Genomic DNA, 12,826 nt, shown 5'->3' with positions numbered 1-12,826 from the left:
AGAACTTTAAGTACCTCATACTATACACTAGTATTGTTAGAATAACATTCAACAAAAGTCATACTTATTCCTGTCAAAATTTTCCAACAACTTGTTGGCTAAAAAATTTTTTTTAATTGGGCTTTAAGTGAAAGTTTGCAAATCAAGTCAGTCTCTCATACAAAAACTTATATACACCTTGCTATGTACTCCTAGTTGCTCTCCCCCAATGAGACAGCACACTCCTTATCTCCACCCTGTCTTCCCCATGTCCATTCAGCCAGCTTCTGTCCCCCTCTGCCTTCTCATCTCCCTTCCATACAGGTGCTGCCCACGTAGTCTCATGTGTCTACTTAAGCCAAGAAGCTCACTCCTCACCAGTATCATTTTCTATCTTATAGTCCAGTCCAAACCCTGTCTGAAGAGTTGGATTTGGGAATGATTCCAGTCTTGGGCTAACAGAAGTTCTGGGGACCATGACCTCTGGGGTTCTTAAAATTTTTTAAGCAATTTGATTTTCACTAATATCAAACTAGTTATGATAAAAAAAAAAAGTAAATATTATGGGATGAGTTATTATATATAGTAATTGCTTTAAAAATATGATTATTACCAAGAACACCGTCACTGATAGTAGTGCCATGTGTGAGTGGAAGCTATGATTTTGATGAGATTTAGTTGTTGACTCAAATTGGATTTTTATGCATCAAATGGATTCCAGTGATGTTTTACAAAAACTCCTTAAACTAGCATAACCCGTTGCCGTTGAGTCAATTCTGACTCACAGTGACCCTATAGGACAGAGCAGAACTGCCCCGTAGGATTTCCAAGGAGTGCCTGGTGGATCTGAACTGCCAACATTTTCGTTAGTAGCTGTAGCTCTTAACCACTATACCACCAGGGTTTCTTAAACTAGCATGGTCCAAGAAAAATACAATGTGAGTCACATAATAATTTTAAATTTACTAGTAGCCACATTAAAAAAGTAATAAGAAATCAAGAAATTAATTTTAATATTTCATTTAACCCAATATATCCAAAATATTATTTCGACATGCATCAATATAGAAATTATAATTGAAATATTTTAAATTCTTTTATCGTAATTAGTCTTTGAAAATTGATGCTTATTTAATACTTATAGTACATCTCAATTTATAATTTCACCTGAAATGTGTGATCTGTACTTTGATTTTAAAAAATCTGCATTTGAAAAATTAGATTCACGTAATTAATTTGTTCCAGACTAGTCTGAAAGCTTTACAGTAACTAAATCAAGTATCAATTTTTAAACTAAAATAAAATTTAAAACTTAGTTTTTAGAAGCACTAGTCACATTTAGCTCCCATTTGTCTGTCAGTGTATTATACGGTGGTGGCTTGGGTGTTGCCGTGATGCTGGAAGCTATGTCACTGGTATTTCAAATACCAGCAGGATCACCCATGCTGAACAGGTTTCAGCTGAGCTTAAAGACTAAGACAGACTAGGAAGAAGGACCTAGTGGTCTACTGAAAAAACTGGCATGTGAAAACCTTATGAATAGCGGCAGAACATTCTCTGATGTAGTGCTGGAAGATAAGCCCCTCAATGTATTTTGGAAAGCACTCATAGCACAACTGAGGAAAAGCTGCCTCCACAAACTAGAGTTGACCTTAATGATGTGGATAGAGTAAAGCTTTCGGAATCTTCACTTGCTGATGTGGCATGACTCAAAATAAGAAGGAAAAGCTGCAAACATCCATTACTAATTGGAACATGGAATGTATGAAGTATGAATCTAGGAAAATTGGAAGTTGTCAAAAATGAAATGTAACGCATAAAGATCGATATCCTAGGCATTAGTGAGCTGAAATGGACTGGTATTGGTCATTGCATCAGACAATCATATGGTCTACTATGCCGGGAATGACAAATTGAAGAGGAAAGGTGTTGCGTTCATTGTCAAAAAGAACATTTCATGATCTGAAGTACAAGGCTGTCAGTGATAGGATAATATCCATATGCGTACAAGGAAGACCAGTTAATACTACTACTATTCAAATTTACACACCAACTACTAACGTCAAAGATGAAGAAATTGAAGATTTATACGAACTTCCGCAGTCTGAAATTGATCAAACATGCAAGCAAGATTAATTGATAATTATTGTTGATCGGAACACGAAAGTTGGAAACAAAGAAGAAGGATTGGAAGTTGGAAAACATGGCCTTTTGGTATTCTGACTCCAGGTGTTTGCACATTTCATTATAATAATTTACTCTGTCTTCTCAAGCCGCCCTGTGAAGTCTAGCCACCCTTTCAATTCTTCTGTTCAGCTCTTTTATTTCAGCATTTTGTCCACTCACTTTAGCTGCTCTACGTTCAAGAGCAAGTTTCACAGTCTCTTCTGACATCCATTTTGGTCTTTCTTTCTTGCCTTTTTAATGACCTTTTGCTTTCTTCATGAATGATGACCTTGATATCATTCCACAACTCCTCTAGTCTTTGGTCTTTAATGCGTCAAATCTATTCTTGAGATGGTCTCTAATTCAGGTAGGTGATACTCAAGGTCGAACTTTGGCTTTCATGAACTTGTTTTAATTTTCTTCAGCTTCAACTTGAACTTGCATATAAGCAAATGATGGTCTGTTCTGCAGTCCGCCATTGCTTTTGTTCTGACTGATGATTATCGAGCTTCGTCCTGGTCTCTTTTCACCTATGTAGTCGATTTGATTCCTGTGTATTCCATCTGGCAAGGTCCATGTGTATAGCCATCCTTTATGTTGTTGAAAAAAGGCATTTCTAATGAATGGATCGTTGGTTTTGCAAATTTCTATTGTGATCTCTGGCATTGTTTTTATTACCAAGGCCTTATTTTCCACAAGATTTTTCTTCTTTATTTCCAACTTTTGCATTCTAATCATCAGTAATTATCAGTGCTTCTTGATTCCATGTTTGATCAATTTCAGGATGCAGGTCCTTCTTCCTAGCCTGTCTTAGTCTGGATGCTCTGCTGAAACTGGTCTACCATGGGCGACCGTGCTGGTATTTGAAATACTGGTGGCATAACTTCCAGCATCAGAGCAATACACAAGTCACCATAGTAGGACTGACAGAAGAGTGGTGGATGGTTTGATTAGTTCTCCCTTTCAGTTGGTTAGTTTGTAGCATATAGTTGATATGAATTGAATTGTATCCCCCAAATACGTGTTGTAAATCCTAATGGTTATAATCTCATTTGGGAATGGTTGTCTTTGTCATGTTAATGAGGCAGGATTAGTGTAGGGTGTGTTTTGAGTCAACCTTTTTTGAGATATAAAAGAGATGAAACAAGCAAGAAAGCGGAGGCGGAAGAAGAGGCATGCCGTGCCACATGAAGATTATGAAGGAGCCAAGAAATAGAAGCTGAAGAGGCAAGGAAAGGGCCTTACCCCAGATCTGACAGACAGAGAAAGCCTTTCCCTAGAGCTGGTACTCTGAATTCGGACTTCTGGCCTCCTAAGTTGTCAAAAAATAAATTTCTGTTTGTTAAAGCCACTCATTTCTGGTATTTCTGTTATAGCATCACTAGAGAACTAAGACAATAGTATTATTTTTTTTTTAAAGTTAAAGTATATTAGAATAAACATTCTCTAGAAACAGTTATGCCTACTTTCTCTTTCTATTAGGCTCCCAGATGTTAAGCCCAAATTTTGCAAGAGGGATTAGCATTTTAATTACCATTTCTTGAACTTTTTTACTCTCTTCGCCAGGGATCTAGGCGTCCTTAAATAGAAAAGCTCTAGAGGTGAAGACTTAATGGCTTTTTCTTTAATGAGAGTACCTACAAAATAAACACCTCCCTAACTCTCTTCCTAATACTCTTTTATTCTAAGCTTTTCTCTCATTCACAAATCAAGTGTCACACAAATTTAGGTGGGCTTTTTTTTTAATTCACAAAATCACTAAGTTTTATGCTTTAAAAATAAACTCAGCAATGTCAGGTAAATTGATTTTTCTGTTGTTTTAAGACAATATTAAATATATTACTAGGATGATAACTGAAATAGTTTCTATCAAGGTTAACTTAAAAATCTGAGCAAACATGTAAATGCAACAGTAAAAAGCAAAATTAACCACTAACTTCTTAGCTTTATTAGGTATCAAAAATGTCTATTAAAATGAACTTGAAAGCAATATTTTGTTCAAGTTATTACTTGGACCAGTATTCATATATATAAATTCTTTTATTAGATGTATATTAGCTTGTTTTAGAAAACAAGTACTTTTCTAGTCTCGAAACCACGTAACATTCTGTTTAAACTATGGAATAATTTTCAAATGAAAAGACCTTTTCTGGAATCTGATTTAAAAGCAGTATATGACATGACACCAGTGGTCTTCTGTGGAATTCTGATACTATTTCTTTCCAAAGTTAGCTCATATTCAGCTCTTTTCCATTTGCCTCCCGCCCTATCAAAATTTACTCCTTTATATAATCCTCCCGGCACACCGCACCCTCCGGATTATAAAACCCTGTGAAAACTCATGCCTCCATTGTTCAATACGACCACACAGTGTCTGGCATATAGTAATGTCTCAATAAACATTTCCTGAATTAATGAATAAACAATGTATTATATCTCCTTCCTCTTGCAGCCTATGAGCTATTCATGAAGGTAAGGGCCATTTCTCATTAATATTAATTTTTCTGTACCCCTTCATCAGTTGTTAGAACTGTACTTTTCAAGTAATTGTTAAATGTTAAAAAAAATTCTTAGAAAAGAATGACATTCTATTTCTTATTAATGGTACTGATGGACGCCATTAAATTCTCTAAATTCCAACAATAAAATTTAGAGCGCTTAATGCTCTAGCTCATCTTGGTACTTCTATAATATTACTGCCTTAAAAATTGCATCATTTTCAAAAATGATTTTCAAAGAAGCAATCCTAGGTTGAAAGGATTGTAAAACAATAAACACATGTATTTTAATAAACGAAGAAAAGACAACATTTTTGAATAGCATTAAAATTTGCTGGTTGAAAAGTGACAGCAAGTCAATAAAGCTTAAGTACCAAGAAAATACAGCTATATACAGATATGTCCAAATACTCTGACACAGCCAAAGACAGAGAGAAAGGGATGTCTCACTGTCTTGTAGTTAATCCAACAATATATCTGGCTTAGAGTAATCTCTTCCTTCAAATCATTAAATCTAGGAAAGTAAACTTTAAATTTATTTCCAGTTTTTAATTGTTCAAGCCACAGATATAATGCTTAGGTAAAGGAAAAGAGCTGTAGCATTCCAAAGCCCTAATCAGCTTCTTAGAGAACACTGGAGAGAAGCAATGTCTTCAGTAAATATTAAATAATTTCAATTCAGTACTGAAAGCCTGAGCCTTGGGGAATTACAAGTATTAAAACCCTGAAGCAAGAAGTAAACAATCCAGGGACAAAGACATGGGGCAAATGTAGGATATCCAGAAGAGTAATTCAGACTGAGCCAGAAATATTCCCTTAGGCAAAATAATTAAGGATTATCACTATTAAGAAAAGAGGGACTGGAAATTGATATGAGATGATCATAGTTTTTAATATTCACTGCAAGATTAGAAGGCAGGGCCCATCCCTCTTAACCTGTTGTTTTGGTCATTTTCATCAAATACAGGTATTCCCAAACTTATGACAGGGTTCTGTTCCTATGACTCCATCATAAGTTGGTTCTGACATAAGTCAAATATCTCTCTTTTTTTTTTTTTCAGTTTTCATAATTATTGACTTTTATTAACAGTATCTTTATAAAACCAATCTTCATTTGTCATTGGGGGTTGGAAATACTGCATACAAACTTACAGATACATTTTAATACATATATACATACGTATTCTAAAAATAAGATGTACAACAACAACAAAATAATACAGTCATAAGTGAAGTTCGTTGTAACTGGAATGCATTGTAAATCGGGGACTACCTGTACCAAGTTAAAGAACACTCTTAGAATACGTGTTATATACAATAATCATATATGCAGTTTGTGTGTATACATTTGTGTGTGTATATATATATGCGTATGTAAGTATAAGTGTGTATATGCATATACAATAGAGTGCCCTGTCCCTGGATGGCACAAATGGTTCACACTTGACTAATAACCTAAAGGATGATGCTTCAAACCCACCCAGTAGCATATCAGAAGAAAGGCCTGGCAATATCCATAATAATTATAACTAAGAAAGCCCTATGGAGCAGTTCTACATTTTAACACATGGGGTTACCATGAGTCAGAATCAACTCAGTGGTAGTGAGTTTGGATTTTTTGACCTAACCACTGCAGTAAAAATTCGGTGCTCAAAGTGGACAAAGCCAGATAAATAACTTCCCCTTTTGAGCTGATGAACAAGCCTTAACAAGGCTTACCTCTTTTTGGGTATACTGCACATTAAACCAAGATAGGATGGATAATTTCCTAGAATTCTATGACAGTGATGAATTTCTAAGATAATACTTAGTATATTTGCATAGTCAATGCTTAGCTTACTTAGAAAACAAGATGACATTGCGAAAAGAGTATGGTTATAGGACTCAGATTGACCTAGGTCTGATTAACTACGAGCCCTTAGGCCAGTTGTTTAACAGGGATTAATACCATATAATTCTCAAAATGGTTTTGAAGATAAAAATGTATTTAAAGTCCTAAGCATGTGCCTAGCGCATGGTATATACAATACTACTACTACTTATTATTTATTGTTCTTATTAAAGTTATTTTGCATGTAAAATAAGGAAGAGTTATAGTAGGAACTGGTTGTTTACACATAGTATCTATTTTCCCATCACTTACCTCAAGTTTCCTTTCAGGGGCTGTCTCTCTACTATTTTGGAAGGCATTAACCTCACTTTCAACACTAAGACTAGGCCTGAATTGGCTTAAACCAATCAGTTAAGTCCGTTCCTCTGCCCAAGTGATTGGTTCAAGGATAGGCAAATCAGTAAACCGGTTGTTATCGAGTGAACTCTAACTCATGAAGACCCACATATATCAGTATAGAACTGTGCCCTATAGCATTTTCAGTGGCTGATTTCTCAGAAGTAGACCACCAGGCCTTTCTTCCAAGGAGCCTCTGGGTGGACTCAAACCTCCAATTTTCAGTTAGCAACCAAGCACGGAGACCCCCAAGCATAGGTACATGGCTTAATTCAGGCCAACAAGATACAAGGAGATGCTTGAAGAGCAAAAGAAACTTCTTACTCTTTTGAGAGAAGCACAAGGAAAGGAGTGCTCTCTGCAACTGAAAGTAAACAAGGACTACCACTAGCCTTAGAATGAAGTTATTACCATGGAAAGTAGAGTAAGAGTTAAGGAAACATCTAAGATACAACTATTCGTCTCTACTTGTCTGGAGCAAAAAAGAAAGAAGGAAACCAAAGACTCAAAGTCTATGTAACTAATAACCTACATGAACCATAGCCTCAACTTCCATGAGACCAGAAGAACTAGATGGTGCCTGGCTACCACGGCCAACTGTTCTGACTAGGGACACAATAGACGGACCCTGATAGAATGGGAGAAAAATGTAAAAAAAAAACTCAAATTCTTAAAAAATTCTGACTTACCGCACTGATAGAGACTAGAGGAACCCTTGAGATTATCACCCTGAGATACCCTTTAAATTTTGAACTGAAACTACTTCCAGAGGTTGCCTTTCAGCTAATAACACATTGGCTCGTAAAATAAACGATACCACCCATGAGTACAGTGCTCCTTTAAAAAAATCATCTATATGAGACCAAAAGGTCAATATTTACTCTAAAGCAAAGAGAAGGTAAGATGTGTATGTAGTGGCGGGGGAGGGCAGGCAAGGAAACTGGATTAATGAAAACAGAACAACCAAAATGGAAATAACAAGAATGTTGACAAATTGTGAAAAATGTAACCAATGTCACTGAACAATAGGTACAGAAATTGTTAAATGGGAACCTAATTTGCTGTGCGAACTTTCACTGAAAACACAATAAAATGTTTTTTAAAAACAAACAAAAAAACAGAGTGAAGGAAAGAGACTGCTCTTTGGTGACATGTTTAAGCCACTAGATTTTTTAAACTAAAAAAGTCTCTAATTTTTTATATATTTCCTGTGATAGCAACTCAGAAGATTCCTAAAGGATATAATAATATCTATATCAGAAGGTTGTTTTAAGGATTCAAGAAAATATATTAAATATCTGGAACAAGTAGAAAGCTCATTATATAGACCCACCCAACCACTGCCGTCAAGTCAATTCCGACTCATAGCGACCCTATAGGACAGAGTGGAACTGCCACATAGAGTTTCCAAGGAGCGCCTGGAGGATCTGAACTGCCAATCTCTTGGTTAACAGCTGTAGCACTTAACCACTATGCCACCAGAGTTTCCCATTAAATAGAAGTGCTTATTATTGTTTTTTATTATTGTTTGTAGTTAATTTTTAATAAGATGAAGGTTTTATTCAACAATAGCTCTTTCTCAGAGACTGTAAATACTCTATGTTATTGCAATTTGGTCATATTCTCTCAGTACTAATGGAGCTTTGTGGAACTGATCATATTAAACTCAGAAAGATTATATAAACATTAGTACTAATTTATCAATTTATAATTAGAGAAAAGGGATAATCAGGGCTATACCTCTAATGACCTCCTATCACCAAATCATGGAGAGATCTTAATTTACCCTCAAATAACTTCAAAATTTACTAAATTAAAAGATACTGATCCCTAGTGATATATAAAGTGTATTCATTACACTTGGTTTTTAGGATATTAGTTTGTTTCCTGAGAAGCTTGTTTGGTTCAGTTGTGCTCTATTATACATTTTAAAAAAGGGTAGGAATCTAAACAACTATTAAATTATGGAGAGCTATTTTTGGGGCTCCATTTATGTCATCGTTCAGAGTGCTTATTTTTAAAAAAGTTTTCCTTTTTAAGCCACTGTAGTGGGAATTGTGGCTGTTAGCCAGTCCATCAAAGATAAGGAAACAACCTATGTGATAAGCATAAGCAATGTATGCTGACTCAACTTGTATTGCAACATATTCTGAAACATGGAATAGATTTTATGCATTAGGATGTAAGCCAAAACAGGTTCCTGAAGAGGAAATGACCAAGGCAAACACTGACGCAGAAGATACTGGAATTGCATGTAGGGTGTATTTGTGAGAAAGGGATTGCATAGAAGGGGAGATTCGCCAGGAGAGCGCACTAGTTCTTGAGCGAGGTGATGAGTGCTTATACTAAGAACTACTCATAGAAATAGGCTAAAAGGTAGATCTGAAAAGACTCAGTAATAAGCAAGAAATGGGTCAGTTTGTGGGGAAAGACAAAGAAAATGAAATAATGAAAAACTGAAAGTGACTCCAAGAATATACTGGCTTTCCTGATTCCATTTTCTTTTTCTTAAAGAAGCACTTACTGAACGGCTTGCCCCGTAAGTAACATAACTCAGCTAAGCCAAATGCAGAGGTGAGTATGTGGTATTCTCAATTTGGGCTAATACATGACATCACTCTTTCCTGATGGAGTTCCTTAATGGCCATGCTCTGCTAACACTGCAGAATAATGGGGAACCTTTTGCATTTTTCCTTTGCAGATGATCTTTAAGAAAGTAAGTCGGTAACAGTTGTAACAGATCTATGAAATAAAAGAATATATTTACAGCATTTTTAACGTGCTGGTTCAAGGGGTAATAGCTATAATCTTGCCAGACATGATGTGAAGAGCCAAGACAGACACCATAGTTGACTTTCACAGATTCTTAGAATGTCAGCATGGGAAAAGATCTTGGAGACAATATAATCTAGCTTTCTCCTATCATGGAAGAGGGAACTGAATTTAACCCAGCTTTTATTTTTAAGATGGTGATTATGGTGATCTTATTCAAAGTCTAAACCAAGGGTCTACAGACTACAGCCTGGGGGCTAAATTCAGCCCTCCCCTTGATTTTATAAATAAAGTTTTATTGGAAAACTGCTACAGTCATTCCTTTACATACTGCCTATGGCTGCTTCAAGCAGAACTGAGTAGTTGTGACAGAGGCTCTATGGCCTACAAAGCCTAAAAATTTTACTATTTGTCTTTTTACAGAAAAGGTTTGCCAACACCTATTCTAAGGTATTAATTACTCATAAAAAATACTCCATATAAAAATTGTCTTTATAGTTATAGTTCCTTTTGTTTAAATGATTCTTACAACCACTTTGTCTACCAATATTTCACTTTTCTCACTGTGTTTTTTGCATCAGGACTCAATAATGCTATTTTTTAATTCTCAAAGAGTAAGCTGGAAAAATGATTTCACCAATTATTGTAAGTTTTTATGTCCACAGGCTGATAGAAATACACACATAAATCCCCTGTCACCCTCCCCATTCACAACTCACTGTCTACCGCCAAAACAAAGAAGTGTGACTATGTTTCACTCCCTGCTTTCATGCCAAACTAGTCACTTTTTCATTTCCTGACTTCTTTTCCGCCTCAAAGGTGCCTTTGATGTAAAGTGTAAGGGCAGGAATGGATAGGAAAATCAGATTTAAAAGATATATATATTTTTTTTTTTAAAAGAGATGGGGGATAAAAAGAAATTCAAAGGCATTTTTAAATTTAAATAGGGAAGAAATGCTCATAAAAGCTAACAATAGTTTCAAAAACTGAACTTATCATAGGCTAGGTGTGTTAGAGATATTAAGGTCCCCAAGTCAATGATATCAATGACTACCTCAGATGATTATACTAATATCTATGAGGGGGAAAAAAGCTTTCTTAAATATTTTCCATTCTTGATCATGACAAATGGCATTCCATCTTGCTTTTTTAATTATTCAAGAAACTCAGAGAAAAAACCAATTTGGAACCAAAACACAAACAGGAAAACCACATTAGCAACTCACTACCTGGTCTAAACAACAAACCTAAGAGATGTAATTGTCCAGTTTGGCTCAGTTTTAAAAAATGCAAATGGAAACTTGTCAAATCAGAATCAAATGTAGTCTCTGGATGTGTGGTCATGACCCACAATTAGTAATACATTTTACAATGTGACCCAAAATGCACATAATCCTATGCCTGTAAACCTGAAGAAATACAAATGAAAAAATACTTACCTTTACTATGGCCAATATCCTCTCATGTTTCCTACTCTGTTTGGATTTTTAAAATGTTGGTAGAAACTCACTAAACTGATTTCTTGACCTACTACTGGGCCATAGTCCAACTACTAAAAGACACTACTATATGCTTTATAAAATTAGATTTTGAAATATTCAGGGATGGTCCCTCGGCCAGAAACTCCTAAGTTAATGGTTCTTACGTTCTGTAAAACCATGGATCTCTTTAAGAGTTTGATGAAAGTGACGGATCTCATTCTGCTCCAATGCTTACAAGAACATATACCCATGTTGTATGTAATTTTGGAGGCTGACAGATATTCAAAGTCCATACATGGGGGAAAAACAACAGTGGTTGGGCTTGGAGATTAAAAAAAAAAATTGATGAGGATGAAAATGACAACTAAGCCCATTATGTATCCGGGACATGTTCCAAAGACAGATGATACACAAGCAAAGGTAAATATGATAGCATGAACCTTAAAAAAAAATACATGAAGCAAAATATGACAAAACAAAAAGGAGAAATGGTCAAATACATAATCATTGTTGGAGATTTTAATGCTCTTCTTCTCCATAGTTAACAGAACAAGTAGATAAAACATCAATCAGGATTTAAAAAGTTTTTGTAAACATTATAACTAACTGAACCTTACTGACATTTATAGAATTCTCAACAACTACAGAAGACACAGTCATTTCAAGTACACACAGAATATTCACCAAGACAGACTGTGCATTTGGCAATTACACACGTCTTAATACATTTCAAAGGACAAAAGTCATACAGTGCCTGGCCATAATTTAAATTAAATGTGTATATTAGATAAAGATAAGGATTAAACTTAATGATCTACACTTCTATAATAAGAACCTGGGGGAAAATAAAATTGAACTGAAAATAGGATGAAGGAAGGAAATAAGAAAGATAAGGCGGCAATCAACAATAAAAAACTATAATGAAAACTAACAGCTTAAATGTGTTTCTTTTAATAGATTAATAAAATTGACAAACACCTAGGAAGACCAATCAAGGAAAGAAGGGAGAAAACACAATTCGTCAATACCAGAATTGAAAGAGAGAACATCACTACCACCCACAGACATAAAAAGAATAATTAGGGAATACGAGGAAAAGCTTGATGGCAATACATTTGACAAATGAGAAATGTAACAGACAAATTCCTTGAAAATACAACTGGATAAAATAAACCCAAAATAAAATAAAAGATTTAAATAGCCTCATATTGTTAAATGGAGCCCTGGTGGTGCAGTGGTTAAGAGCTGGCCTGCTAATTAAAAGGTCAGCAGTTTGAATCCACTAGCTGCTCCCTGGAAACCACATAGGGTGGCTCTACTCTGTCTACAGGTTTGCTATGAGATGGAATTGACTGAATGGCAATGAGTATATTGTTAAATAAACTGAAGTTGTAATTAAAAACCTTCCTACAAAGAAAACTCCACAGCCAGATGGCTTGTCTGGTAAATTCTTAAAAGTTATTTAAAAAAAACAATATCAGTCTTTTACAAACTCTCTTAGAAAACAGAGGAGGAGGAAATACTTCCAACTTTTAAAAAATAAGTCCTATATAACCCTGATACTAAAACTTGGCAAGGATATTATAAGAAAAGGAAATTACAGAACAAAATCCCTTGACAAATTTTCTTAACTTTTTCAAATTTTAAATCACTAATAGTATCCAGAGATACTCTGAGAAGATAATGCACCATGATGAAGTCGG

General features: G+C 35.2%; 1 protein-coding gene across 8 annotated transcripts in view; it reads right to left on the bottom strand.

Moving 5' to 3' along the window:
• The window catches only part of FER (FER tyrosine kinase), a 477,482-nt gene that overhangs the window by 125,122 nt on the left and 339,534 nt on the right, over positions 1 to 12,826 (bottom strand). The window lies entirely within an intron of this gene.

This window comes from Elephas maximus, chromosome 2, assembly GCF_024166365.1.
Source record: "Elephas maximus indicus isolate mEleMax1 chromosome 2, mEleMax1 primary haplotype, whole genome shotgun sequence".
In the NCBI taxonomy this organism is placed as follows: domain Eukaryota; kingdom Metazoa; phylum Chordata; class Mammalia; order Proboscidea; family Elephantidae; genus Elephas; species Elephas maximus.
This window is presented reverse-complemented; position numbering and strand designations above follow the sequence as displayed.